The sequence below is a fragment of the Mesoplodon densirostris genome, chromosome 3 (assembly GCF_025265405.1).
Source record: "Mesoplodon densirostris isolate mMesDen1 chromosome 3, mMesDen1 primary haplotype, whole genome shotgun sequence".
Taxonomy (NCBI): domain Eukaryota; kingdom Metazoa; phylum Chordata; class Mammalia; order Artiodactyla; family Ziphiidae; genus Mesoplodon; species Mesoplodon densirostris.
Window position 1 is genome coordinate 108638872 of NC_082663.1, and position 14868 is coordinate 108653739.

The following is a 14868-nucleotide window of genomic DNA, read 5'->3' on the forward strand; positions in this document are numbered from 1 at the left end:
CAAACTTATCTGGATCTATCTAGCCTCTCTTATTAGAATGTGTGTGTGTGTGGGGGGTTCTTGTTGCCCTTTGTCCTTGGTTGCAGTTCCATGAGAAAAATATCCCATTTAATATCCTGTTTCAAGTAGGTGTTATTACTACCATATTACACACAAAGGAAGTGAGGTTCAGAGAAGTAAGGTACCTTCCCCAAGGCCACTCAGCTAGTGGTAGCAAAGGTGGGATTCATACTTCATACCTGCATGTTTCCCATCTTTGCTTTTCCATCATACCACACAAACTTCTCTACTACTAGCCTGAGTCAAACATCAATTTGTATATGAAGAAACAGTCCAACATAAAGTAACCTTTCAGTACACCTGTGCGCGTGCGCGCACACACACACACACACACATAAAATGAAAAGAGTGAACAGAAAGAAAAATCTCCACCCAATACAAACCAAAACAAAACAGACTCTAACCCCATAAAATAATAACTGTTTCTTTCCATGCTTTTATCCAAAGGTATAATCCACATTGAGCTCTTGTCCTCTCTCCCACCCCTGTCTGCTCTACCTCCTGTATTTCTGAGCTTGGTTGGTGGCAATACCATCAACCACACAATATCCCCCTCAAGTTAGAACCGGGTTGTCATTTTTTCTTTTTTTTACTTCTTTCTTTCTAACTTTCCTCTCTACTAGTGTCAAATTATTAGCCTTCAGAGTTGAAATACTCTTCATAAAACCCTTTTTCTCTATTTCTTCTGTCGATACTTAAGAGAGGTCTTCAGAACTTTTCTTTTTTTGCCTGAATATTCCCCAAAATAATTTTGGAAAACTATGTAGCCCCCATATATTATCAAGCTTCCCTCTAAAATGTTTGTTATACATAAGACACGACACCATAAAACTCCTAGAAGAGAGCACAGGCAAAACATTCTCTGCCATAAATTGTACCAATGTTTTCTTAGGTCAGTCTCCCAAGGCAATGAAAATAAACAAATGGGACCTAATCAAACTTACAAGCTTCTGCACAGCAAAGGAGACCATAAACAAAACGAAAAGACAACCTACGGAATGGGAGAAAATATTTGCAAATGATGCGACCAACAAGGGCTTAATTTCCAAAATATACAAACAGTTCATACAACTCGACAACCAAAAAACAAACAACCCAATCAAAAAATGGGCAGACGACCTAAAGAGTCCTTTCTCCAAAGAAGAGATACAGGCCAATAGGCACATGAAGAGATGGTCAACATCACTAATTATTAGAGAAATGCAAATCAAAACTACAATGATGTATCACTTCACACCAGTCAGAATGGCCATGATTAAAACGTCTACAAATATGGGCTTCCCTGGTGGCTCAGTGGTTGAGAATCTGCCTGCCAATTCAGGGGACATGGGTTCGAGCCCTAGTCTGGGAAGATCCCACATGCCGCGGAGCAACTAGGCCCGTGAGCCACAACTACTGAGCCTGCGCATCTGGAGCCTGTGTTTCCGCAACAAGAGAGGCCGCGACAGTGAGAGGCCCATGCACCACGATGAAGAGTGGCCCCCGCTTGCCGCAACTAGAGAAAGCCCTCGCACAGAAACGAAGACCCAACACAGTCAAAAATAAATAAATGAATAAATAATTTTTTTAAAAAAGTTGATTTAGAAAATGTTAAAAAAAAAAGTCTGGGCCTCCCTGGTGGCGCAAGTGGTTGAGAGTCCGCCTGCCGATGCAGGGGATACGGGTTCGTGCCCCGGTCTGGGAGGATCCCATATGCCGCGGAGCGGCTGGGCCCGTGAGCCATGGCCGCTGAGCCTGCGCGTCCGGAGCCTGCGCGTCCGGAGCCTGTGCTCCGCAACGGGGGAGGCCACAACAGTGAGAGGCCCGCATACCGCAAAAAAAAAAAAAAAAAGTCTACAAATAACAAATGCTGGAACGGATGTGGAGAAAAAGGCACCCTCCTACACTGTTGGTGGGAATGTAAGTTGGTGTAGCCACTGTGGAAAACAGTATGCAAGTTCCTCAGAAAACTAACAATAGAATTACCATATGATCCAGCAATCCCACTCCTGGGCATATACCCAGACAAAACTATAATTCAAAAAGATACATGCCGGGCTTCCCTGGTGGCGCAGTGGTTGAGAGTCCGCCTGCCGATGCAGGGGACATGGGTTCGTGCCCCGGTCTGGGAAGATTCCACATGCCGCGGAATGTCTAGGCCCATGAGCCATGGTCGCTGGGCCTGCGCGTCCAGAGCCTGTGCTCTGCAATGGGAGAGGCCACAACAGTGAGAGGCCTGTGTACAGCAAAAAAAAAAAAACAAAAAACAAAAAAAAAAGATACATGCCCTCCTACATTCATAGCAGCACTATTCACAATAGCAAAGTCATGGAAACAACCTAAATGTCCATCAACAGATGAATGGATAAAGAAGATGTGGTACATATATACAATGGAATACTACTCATCCATAAAAAAGAACAAAATAATGCCATTTACAGCAACATGGATGCAACTAGAGATTATCATACTAAGTGAAGTAAGTCAGAAAGACAAAGGCAAATACCTTATGATATTGCTTATATGTGGAATCTAAAATATAACACAAGTGAACCTATCTATGAAACAGAAACAAAATCAGGATATAGAGAATAGACTGGTGGTTGCCACTGGGGAGGAAGGCGGTAGAGGGTAGGAGTGGGAATTTGGGATTAGCAGATGCAAATTGGTATATATAGAATGGGTAAACAACAAGGTCCTACTGTACAGCAGAGGGAACTATATTCAATATCCTGTGATAAACCATAATGGAAAAGAATATGAAAAAGAATGTGTGTGTATATATATATATTTATATATATATATATTTGTATATATATATATATATAAATATATATATTTATATATATATATTTGTATATATATATATAAATATATATATTTATATATATAAATAACTGAATCACTTTACTGTAGAGCAGTAATTAACACAACACTGTAATTCAACTATACTTCAATAAAAAATAACTTAAAAAATAAAATGTTTTCTATAATTTCAAATATTTGCAAAGAATCTAACCCAGCATATTATGAATACTGACACATGGAAAGAAAAACATTTCATTCCTCATTATTACTCTTTAAAGGTATCCAGTAAAGTCTAAATACTAATGATCGATACCCACCATCATTCATGTTAAATAATACATGTTTCAACAAATGGTGTTGGTACAGTTGAATGTCCATGGTAAAAAACCTGAAGCTCAACCCATACCCCCTCATATTTTACACAATAATTAATTCAAAATTATCATAGACCTAAATTTAAAACCTAAAACCACAAAACTTCTAGGAGAAAACACAGGAACATTCTAATATTGTAAACCTGGGTTACTAAAGTGATTTCAGATGTAACACCAAAAGCGTAATCCATAAAAGAAAAAAATTGATAAAGTAGACCTTACCAAATTAAAACATTTTGCTCTGTGAAAGGCACTCCAAAGAGGATGAAAAGACAAGCCACTGACTGGGAAAAAATATTTGCAAATCGTATGTCTGGCAAAGGACTTGTATCTCTCAAAACCTAATAATAATAATAATAAACCAACCCAATAAAATTGTGACAAAACTATTTGGACACCATTAAAAAAGAAATAAGGATGGCAAATAAGCACATGAAAAGATGCTCTATGTTTTTAAGAAAATGCAAATTAAAACTATAATGTGATACCACTAAATACCTATTAGAACAGCTGAAACTAAAAAACAAAACACAGAAAATAATACCAAGTGCTGGTGAGGATGTGAAGCAAGTGGAACTCTTATGCATTGTAGGTGGGAATGGAAAATGGTACAGCCAACAGTTTGGCAGTTTCTTTAAAGTTAAACATGTACTTGCTGCATGGCTCAATAACCCACTTCTAAGTATTTAGCCACATGAGATGAAAACCTATGCTCACACAAAGACCTGTATGCAAATGTTTATAGACCCTTTATTCTAATGGCCAGAAACTGGAAAAAACCTCAAATGTCCTTCAACTGGTGATGGATAAACTGTGATCTAGCCACACAATGGGATACTACTGAGCAATGAAAAGGAATGAACTATTGGTAAGCACAGTAAAATGGTTGAAGTCAGACTCCCCAAAGGTTGCATGATTCCATTTATAAGAAATTTTGGAAAAGATGACACTACAATACTGTATCAAATATTGATACAGTGGTTACCGATGATTGAAACTGAGGGAAGGATAGACCCCAAAGGGGCAGCATGTGAGAATTTTGGGGGGTGAGGCAGCTGTTCTGAATCTTTTTTTTTTAAATTTTTTTGATGTGGACCATTCCTAAAGTCTTTATTGAATTTGTCACAACGTTGCTTCTGTCCTATATCCTGGTCCCTTGGCCACAAGGCATGTGGGATCCCAGCTCCCCGAACAGGGATTGAACCTGCACCCCCTGCATTGGAAGGTGAAGTCCCAACCACTGGACTGTCAGGGAAGTCCCTGTTCTGCATCTTGATTGTGATGGTGAATACATTTGCCAAAAACCCGTACAACAGTAACTCCAAAGAGGGACTTTTACTGTATGTAAATTTTAAAAATTTATATATACATATATATGAATTACATCTTCTTTAATAATTGTAGATTTTTACACCATTCCTTTTTCTTTTTAAATTTGCATTTCCATTTTACCCCTCCAAGAATTTTATCCTAATGTAATATATTTTTATACTTGAAAGTCTATTATTGATAACCCCAATATACTTCTCATTTACAAAGTATATATAAATTCAAAATTAAGACATTAAAAAAATTCCTTTTGATCATAAGTCTATATGCAATTTAAAAATTCTGGTTAGAGTTATTTCCATCATTTATAGTAGTTCAAAATGGACCAAAACAGCAGAAATACACTTTAAATTTTGGTAATTAATGAATATAAATTTATATAAAAAGACATTTATGTAAAAAGTAAAATTTTGGGGAAAATGTATCTGTTAATAAGATGGATGTTTATATTTTGAATTGTCCCCTTGTTTTCAGCTTCTCTGTCCCCACCCCAAGTCTTTTTACTCTGGCACATTACACCATAGTAAGATTCTTGGTGGTGAGAGGTGCCTTTCTTTCATTATGTGGGAAAAGGATGAGTTGTGGAAGGAGAACCAGTCCAGCCACTGCAGGCATGTTCGACCAGTTTGAAGAAAGAAAGTATATGAAGATGAAAGCTCTGCCTGGGTAGCACTTACATTTGGATACCTGCTGCCTTTGAGTTCAGCCTTCCCTCTGCCTTGGCCATTTCAGCAGCTTTAATCCCCTGTCTCCCTTCTGATCTGTTCCCCACTCAACCATGAGGCTTATCTTTCTGAAGGACAAACTTGACCATTTTCCTCCTTGGCTCAGAAGTTCACTGCCCAAACCTTCCCTCTCCCCTCCCACCCTCCATAAATAGTACCCTCTTTATCTACTATATCCAAACTCCTGAGCTGCTGCTTTCATGATCTGGGTCATGAACACCCCCATTATATCCTTATCTGGCCCCATCTGCTCTTATCACCCTCTCTCCCTTCCAGTCTGAGCATTCTGAGAGCATGTTCCATACATTTCTCAGCTCTGAGCTCCTGAGCCTTGCAGAGTGCCTGTTGTGTAACAGGCTTTGAGGGAGTAGCAGAACACTGAAGTCAGAGAAAGGGAAAGAATACTGGTATTTCTTTCCAAATCACCATAAAATGTTTCAGTGTGGAATAGAAAGACACAGAGAGAACTTACACCTATCAAACATTAAGGTTTATAGGCCCATTTAAAAATGATTGGTTCATGCCTGTGTGGCATTTTAATATTTTTATGGAAAGGATATGCCAGATGTGAGCCTTGCCTTTTTGGGCTGTAAAGTCTGATTGGGAAGGGCCACGTGTGTGTTCTCCCCATTTCTTCACACAGGGTGGGCTCTAAGTATATATTAAATGACAATGAATTGCCAGAGGGTTAGGCTGGTTTGTTAATCTTGGCACTGGGGTTAACCACGGTGATGTTAATAATGAAATTCCCTTTTTTTTAACCCAGCCCCTTTTCATCCACACTATGACATAATGTGGCTTTGAAGTAATTTTATGAAGAGGAGAACAAAAAGAATGTTAATGTTATAAAGTTCCAATACTGTGTTTCCCCTTAATGCATCTTTTAGCTGCACTTCCATTAAAAATGCTTGGTTTTGCAGCAGATAGGGACCTCTCCTGTTCTTCCAAGAAGGAAACCGAGAGGAGGGGGAAACTGCCAAGTCACTTGCAGCCTGTTGATTTGTACAACAGATTCAGCCTGCGTGGGAAGGCTGGAATGGGAATCAAGTTTGTGCCACCAGAAGGGGCCAGATGAGTCTCAGAGGGAGGGCAATGTCATGTAGTCAAGTGACAGCATCAGTCACCAGCCCTCATAGTGGGACCAAGGTCCAACCACAGAATGCCAGTGAGCTCCCTTGAGAGGCTGACTGGCATCCTTACAATATTTCAGTTCCACTTATTGTAAAATCCTGTCAGTTTTTATTCAATTTGGCATCTCCATGGTCTTTCCAGATAATGTGTCATGGGCACATTTGAGGCTTTTGGAAGCCCTGGGGTTTCCTGGCAAGGTGAGTAAAGAAAGCCATTAGCAGAAGCAGCAATAGGTCTGCGAGTTACTTGTCATCCATTGTCAGCCTGTCTTTTCCTTTGGGCCCAGACCCATAATTGCTCTATGACACACAGCTTTGTCAGATCTCCCAAATTACTGAGATTCCCAGCATCCTTAAAGGGCTCAGTGCATAAGAGTATAAATTCTGTTGATGGAATGGCTCTGAAAATTCAACACCCCCCCCCATTTGTTTGACTTCATCAAGACTCATTACCTGAATGAGCAGGTGCAACCCATCAAAGAATTGGGTGACCTCATAACCATCTTGTGCAAGATGGTGACCCCCGATTCTGGCATGGCAGAGTATCTCTTTGACAAACACACCAGGGAGATGGTGATAACCAGAGCTAAGCCTTAGGCTGCCTTCCATAGCCATGGGAGTGATTTCCCTGGTCACCAGAGCATGCATGTCGGGGTTAACTTTATCTTGTGTATAAGATGTATCAAAACATCTCCTTAGGGCCTCCCTGGTGGCGCAGTGGTTGAGAGTCCGCCTGCCGATGCAGGGGACACGGGTTCGTGCCCCGATCCCGGAGGATCCCACATGCCGCGGAGCGGCTGGGCCCGCGAGCCATGGCCGCGGGGCCTGTGTGTCCGGAGCCTGTGCTCCGCAACGGGAGAGGCCACAGCAGTGAGAGGCCCGCGTACAGCAAAAAAAAAAAAAAAAAAAAAAAAAAAAAAAAAACATCTCCTTAGATACTTTCTTTTGTACCCTTCCTTTAAATAATGTGATTTGGTCACCCCACCCTCCCACCCCCCCAAAAGTAGATAAACTTGCTGAATTTTTAGCTGAAAGAAGACAGTGCTATGTACAGATGGGTGGAATCCGGGGAAGTGGTAGGAGTGTCACAGAGAAATAGATGAGTGCTCAGCAATGGAAAAAAAAAAAAGACTGGTTCCCTCTCTCCTGTAGCCAGCTGGATATGGTGCAACTCTTAATTATTAAATGCCCTTAGAAGAAAGTGAAGGAAACATAGAGACTTTCTCACATCCTACTTTGACCTGGTGGTAGTGGCATTTGGGAAGAAAAGGTAGATTTGGAGAATGGGGGTTGCGGTGGGGAAGGAGAAGGCTTTCAAAGGGTGGAGTTTCTGATGCCTTAGCCATTCAGGGCCCGGGTTCCTGGAAGTAGGGAGGACGCTGCTTTTCTGAGAGAGGAATTGTGCTAAAGGGGACAGATGGGCCTAAATGTATGCCCAGTGGCCTAGGGGCATGTGGCCCATTGCCGTGGAGAAGAGGGAGTGAAGTATTTATTCTAGGGAGCTGTGATAGGAAGAGAACTCTGGCCTGGATCATACCTGTGCCTTCCCTACAATTTCCATCTCTGACCAGCAGGGGTTCCTTGAGAAAGAATTGTGGCCCCTTGAAGAATCACAGCACCATATGTATTGTATGTATTTCTTTAAACTTTCTTCCTTATTCACTCTGAATATCATAGTAAGACCTGGTTTGGTGAAGGAAGCTCCAAGAAGTTGTAAGCTTTTGAGTTAAGGAATAGAAGGCAAAAAATGAGCTGGGACAAGAAATAGACTCATAAACTCAGGTCAAGTTGGGAGGGACCACAGGAATGATCTGTATACAACACTATCACTGTATGAGTAAGGAAAACAACAATGAAAAGTTTCTAGCCTGGGTCACACAGCAGCCAAAGTAGTAGGAAAATCAGAACAAGAATCCATGCTTAGTGATTGACAATTCAGCATAGTTTCTTCTTCACCAGGCTGTTTTAGCAAAGGGTCCATACTAACCTCTGTGTATGTGTGTGTGTGTGTATGTGTATGAGAGAAAGGCAGAGAGAGGTAGAGATCCGTACCCATGGGCCCACAGCATACCCACACACATACTTCTATGCTGAACTATATTAATCCTTAGCAATGACACACTTGGCCATTGGTGGGTTCTCTGATCTCATAACATACACATACCTCTATCCTGGCTCTGGTGATGGACAAATATAGCTACACCTGCTCTTTTGGCTCCTTTGGTGAGGCTGACTCACAGAGTTCACAAGCTGCTGGCTAGCTTAGGGAATGGTTTACTTCCCCAGGAAGAAGTCACTGACTCTTCATACATTTATGGTCCCTTGACTGTTGATAGGAGAGACCCAGGCTTGTACCCATTCTGGGGCAATGTGTTACATGGTCTTGAGGGTGGGCAGCAATGCAAATTCCTGCTCTGAGTAGGACTGTACTTTTCTGAAACCCTGTTGACCATCTGACCTGCTCTGGCCCTACCAAATTCATTGCAGCAATGGATCTCATTTGGCACCATTTTTAGGGTCTCCTTGTCCTCCATAGACACCATTAAGAAAGATGTGAAATTAGCTTATTAAACACCAATCACCTATACTATTTAAAAAGATAATTTAAAAAAATCTCCTATGAACATTTATTAGAGATTTTTTTTTTTTTTTTTTTTTTTTTTTTGCGGTACACGGACCACTCACTGTTGTGGCCTCTCCCGTTGTGGAGCACAGGCTCCGGACGTGCAGGCTCAGCAGCCATGGCTCACGGGCCCAGCCGCTCCGCGGCATGTGGGATCCTCCTGGACCGGGGCACGAACCTGCGTCCCTTGCATCGGCAGGCAGACTCTCAACCACTGCGCCACCAGGGAAGCCCTATTAGAGATATTAATGCCAGCCCAGGTACAATTAACATGTGCAGGACCTCACCACACTGCATCTTTTTTTTTTTTGAATTTTATTTTATTTACTTTTTTATACAGCAGGTTCTTATTAGTCATCCATTTTATACACATCAGTGTATACATGTCAATCCCAATCTCCCAATTCATCCCACCACCACCACCACCACCACCCCACCACTTTCCCCCCTTGGTGTCCATACGTTTGTTCTCTACATCTGCGTCTCTATTTCTTCCCTGCAAACCGGTTACCACACTGCATCTTAATTGTGCTTCTTTTGTGCCAAGAAATTGAGATTTGATTCTTTCTAAACTCTACTATTGGCCGACCTTGCTGGGATTAGGTCATTAAACACCAGTAATTCTCACCTAGATTCTCTGCAGATGCTACACATTAGAGCACTCATTTGTTTTACTGTCCCTCTTTGCTAAAGCATCTGTTGTAGGTGGCGTTGTTCCAATCCCACTACTCAACAAATTAAACTTTCCCAGGAGCAAAGAGTAGTTCTTAAAATTTCCTGAACATCCTTGGCTTCCTCTGGGCACGCTTACTTGGAAACACATCCTGGTAAAAGCTGAAGGGTGACTAATGCTACCAAAAATGGGTGTTCTGAATCTTGCATGGTGGTCTCCCTGGTTTGCACTAAGGGCAGCAACCCACATACCACAAAGAATGTGATATACAGATCGGGATGCAAGAATGTCATGGCAAGGGCACTGTTAGATAATGCAAGAAACGCTAGGAAATTGTAACTATTTGAACCTCACATTGTTCCACCGTTAATTGCTGGAGCCCCAGAGCAAGCACTTCTTCTATTCCCCACAAGAAACATCATCATCGTTCTCAATATTAATGAGTCAGCCATGATGTCTTTATAAAATGTGCTTTTAAAAGTTAACCTCCCTGGGCTTCCCAGGTGGCGCAGTGGTCGAGAGTCCGCCTGCCGATGCAGGGGACATGGGTTCGTGCCCCGGTCCGGGAAGATCCCACATGCCGTGGAGCGGCTAGGCCTGTGAGCCATGGCCACTGAGCCTGCACGCCCGGAGCCTGTGCTCCGCAACGGGAGAGGCCACAACAGTGAGAGGCCCGTGTACCGCAAAAAAAAAAAAAAAAAAAGTTAACCTCCCTTAGCCAAGGTCTCCCCGACTCTTTTTTTTGTTTTTAACCAAGAGTGTTTTCTGACTCCAGCTCATATGTTAATATGACTGGCTTCATTCAGTGACACCTCACTTTCTAAGCTGATTATGCTGCTCAGGTATTGTACTTGGGCTTTTTATTGCATGTGACTTTCCCCCCCCACTGTATTAAGAGTGACAGGGAGAAAAATAACTCGTAATTCTGAAAAGTTACCCAAAATGAACTTTTGGAGAAGAAAGCCCAAACCAATCCTGGATCAGGGTAAAGCCCACAGGTTCCCAAGACTTATATTTTGCTTTCCTTTGATCAAGGTATATTCTAGGTGTGTTCCTGAAAACTTTACTTTTTCTAGAAGGTTTAGGGAGGGAGGGGCTGGTGTGACTAGTAAAAAAGAGCTGACATTTCTGGGTTGGCAGGGATTAAGTGCTGTTTGGCAGCTATCTGATGATGGAGGTGTAGAAAAAAATCAGCCAAATCACTGAATAAATTAAGTTTGATGCATAACACTAAAGATAGTTGGAGTTCACACCAAAAGAATTTGTTCCACATCTTCTAACCTAGACTTTCTCCATATGGAGAGAAGAAGGAGAGACAATCAATCATCTGAGGGTCTTGACCTGAAAATGGGAGAGTTTTACCTGCAGGAAAACCAGTGTCAAGCAGGGAATGGAGGTAGACAGATGCTGAGCACCTTCTCTGTGCCTGACTATGTGCTCAGAGATCTAAATGCCTTACTTCAGTTAACCCCTGCAACAGTTTTGGGTAGGTCAATAGTAATCCCTACTTAGTCACTGAAGTGAGGTAATTTGCCAGAGTCATGGAAATAGTACACATCAGAGCAGGACCTCAAACCATTGTCTATTTCTGAAGCCCATTGTCTTTGTTCTTTCTTACACTGACTGGCGTTAGCCCAGATATGAAACAAGAAAGGTCTTTTCACATCCACTTGATAGAAACTTCTTCACTCAGGGATGAAGGACATTTAGAACTCATTTTTTTTCCCTAGAATGCCCAGAATTTACCCTCATGAAAACCACAAATCCAAATCATTCCCCACCACCACCAAATTTAAATAAACCCTGTAAAATAAATAATTTCAAAAGCAGTTTTTATACTGAGAAATGATGATGAAATATTACCCCTTCCTCAAAGGTACTACTATAGACTGAATATTTGTGTCCATCTAATCCCTCCATCTGATGGCATTTGGAAGTGGGGCCTTTGGGAAGTGATTAGTGCCCTTATAAAAAAGACCTCAGAGAGCTCCCTTGCCTCTTCGACCATGTGAGGACACAGCAGCAAGACAGCCATCTATGAACCAGAAAGTGGATCCTCTGCTGCTGCCTTGATTTTGACCTTCTCAGCCTTCAGAACTGTGAGAAATAAATTCCTGCTGTTGATAGGTCACCAAGTCTATGGTATTTTTTTCATTTGTTTTTTATTTTTTTATTTTTATTGGAGTATAGTTGATTTAAAATGTTGTGTTAGTTTCAGGCATACAGCACAATGAATCAGTTATACATATACATATATCCACTCTTTTAGATTCTTTTTCCATATAGGTCATTACAGAGTATTGAGTAGAGTTCCCTGTGCTGTACAGTAGGTTCTTATTAGTTATCTATTTTATATACAGTAGTGTGTATATATCAATCCCAATCTCCCAATTTATCCTTCCCCCTCTCCCCCTCTGGTAACCACAAGTTTGTTTTCTACATCTGTGGCTCAACTTCTGTTTTGTAAATAACTTCATTTGTACCCTTTTTTGTTTTTCAGATTCCACATATAAGTGATAATCATATGATATTTGTCTTTCTCTGTCTGACTTACTTCACTCAGTATAACAATCTCTAGGTCCATCCATTTTATGGTATTTTTGTTGTAGCTACCCCAACAGACTAAGACAGGCACATAAAATAAATTTTACCTTCCTCTGCCAATCAGGAGAGAACATTCTTCTAGACCTTGTGATGGGCTAAAGGGGAGCTATATTTTATTTCAGTCTTACAGTGACTTCTCCCTAGAGTTGTTAAGGAGTTCATATCTTTGTGCCCAATTTTTTAACGGTTGACTCTGGCAGAAGAAAGAAAACCATAAAACCATCCAGGAGTCTTATGACAGGTGTTCCACTACCTTATTTAAGGATTATAATTTCCAAAGCTGATCTCTAATCAAGCCTTGACAGAAGGGCCTCCCTCTGGCTGTCCCCCAGAGTGCCTTCCCATGCCTTTGGGGGAATCCTTCATCGATGAGCTGCTGGGGATGCAGTCAGACTGCTAAGTTTTTTATAACATATCAGCCAAATGTTTCTTTCAGAGTTTGACAAATGATTTCTACTCTTTTTTGTACAGGTAGAATGCCCAGAGAAGTGTTCAGAGCCCCCATGAAAAAATCTTTCGGAACACCAAAACTCAAAAAAAAAAAAAAAAAAAAAAGAAAGAAAGAAAGAAAAAAGCAACACTTCAATGGAAAATATCATTGTCATCTGTTTCTTGTTATTTTCTTATCTGTGTCTCATCCTTCATTTTGATAAGTGTGGTTTTATTTTTAGACTCTTGTCTTTCTGACTTGAGTGCTCCTGCTGTTGTTTTCTATACGTTTTCACCACCATTCTTGTCAGTATGCTTTTAGTCGGGGATTGTTTGGGTTATTAACCTGGCTGCTCAAGTTTAAGTGCAGCTGGCATACATAGGGCTGGGTTCGTGCTTAAAGTACGTGTGTGGAGAGTGTTACGTTTGAAGTGGAGTTTGGGGGTTTGGTTGTTCCAGTTACCATTTCCCACGGGAAATGTTTTTGAATACTGTTGTTTTTTGAACCATCCTTGTGGCAGGTCTGATTCATGACTATCAGAACCAGATTGAATTTCTCATCTCCTCTTTTGGAGGAAGTGCCTTTTTATTTGGGAGCAGGTTGGAGGAGGGGTTCATTTTGCTGCTGGTTCCAGAACCAGGATTGGACAAGAGACACAGAAGGCTATAAGGATGTCTACTAATTGCTTTCCAATGCATGTCCTTTCTTTCTCCTGAAGTTACCAGTACTGTTTCCTATAACTTATCTTATTCTGTGTATTGCCAGATCTTTCTATTAGACCTTTTCCTTTCCTTCTGTGAAAGGATAACCACATGGTGGTGATGTTTTACTGATGCAAATTTCTTGAATGTTTATTTTCTCCTTGTACAAGGATATGGGGAACAAGATAAGTTGTGTCACTTTGTTTCTAAGAGCCTGGTTCACGCTCTGCACGTGGAATGGATGTGCAGAGCAGAGGAGGACTCTGAAAGCAAAGTGACCATTGGGGAAATCTTATGTTTGGGCTACATCTTCTTTGCTCGATAAAGCCCACATGACTTCTAAATATTATGCATCTTCATTGGAGATGGCAATTAGGAGAAAATATTTTTTCTATCCATTTATCAGATAATTTTGATGCCAAACCAAGCCATACTCTGGGGTAACAGCTCCCTGATGGGCAAACATGTCCCAACAGGACTCACATCAACCTGGAGGAAAAGACAATTTAAGTCTCTAGCTTGGAAGAAATGCATGGTGGCTTAAAGAAATTAATTCCAACAAACTCTATCTTTTGTGGGGCTCCTACCTGGGCAACTAAAAAGGGACACATTGAAATTGTCTGGTATTTTCATGATGTCATTGGTTCAATGACAGCAAAGGCTTTTCCCATGGGGCCAGCCTGTCCTGGCACAGAGGACAACAGTGGCAGTCTTTGTCAGGCTCAGTCATCATTCAGAGATGCTCCTTATTCCAACATGATCCTTTACTCCTTTATTTTTCCTTTAATATTCCATGCTTATCTCATCAATAAACTGTGTGGGCTCTACCTCAGACATATCTCCTTCCCACCACCTCCACCATATCTCCCCTGGATTACTGCTGTGACCTCCTCCAAAAAGGTGGTGTTTTTGCTTGTCCTCATATGGAGGAAGGAACAAGAAAGCTCTCTAGGGTTTCTTTTATAACGGCACTAGTCCCATTCAGGAAGGCTTCACTCTCATGACCCAATCACCTCTCGAAATTCCCACCTCCAAATACCATCACCTTGGAGGTTAGGATTTCAACAAATGAATTTGGTGGATATGGGCAAACACACAAAAATTCAGTTTATAGCAGATTTTCTGCTTTTAAGGACTCAAATGATTACATTGGGCCCACCTGAATAATTCAGGATATTTTCCCCATCTTAAGGTCCTTAGCTTTAATTACAGCTGCAAAGTCCCTTTTGCCATGTAAAGTAACATATTCACAGTTTCTGGGGATTAGAGTGGGGACATTTTGGGGGTGCCATCATAACTTATATTTTCTAAATATTCTATAGTGAATTTTAAAAATATTTTTTTAATTTAGAAATTTTAAAAAGCTATTTAAAAAATAAAAGATTCTCAGACTGAGTTAAAATAATGAGCCAAAAAACCCTCTTTCCAGGAA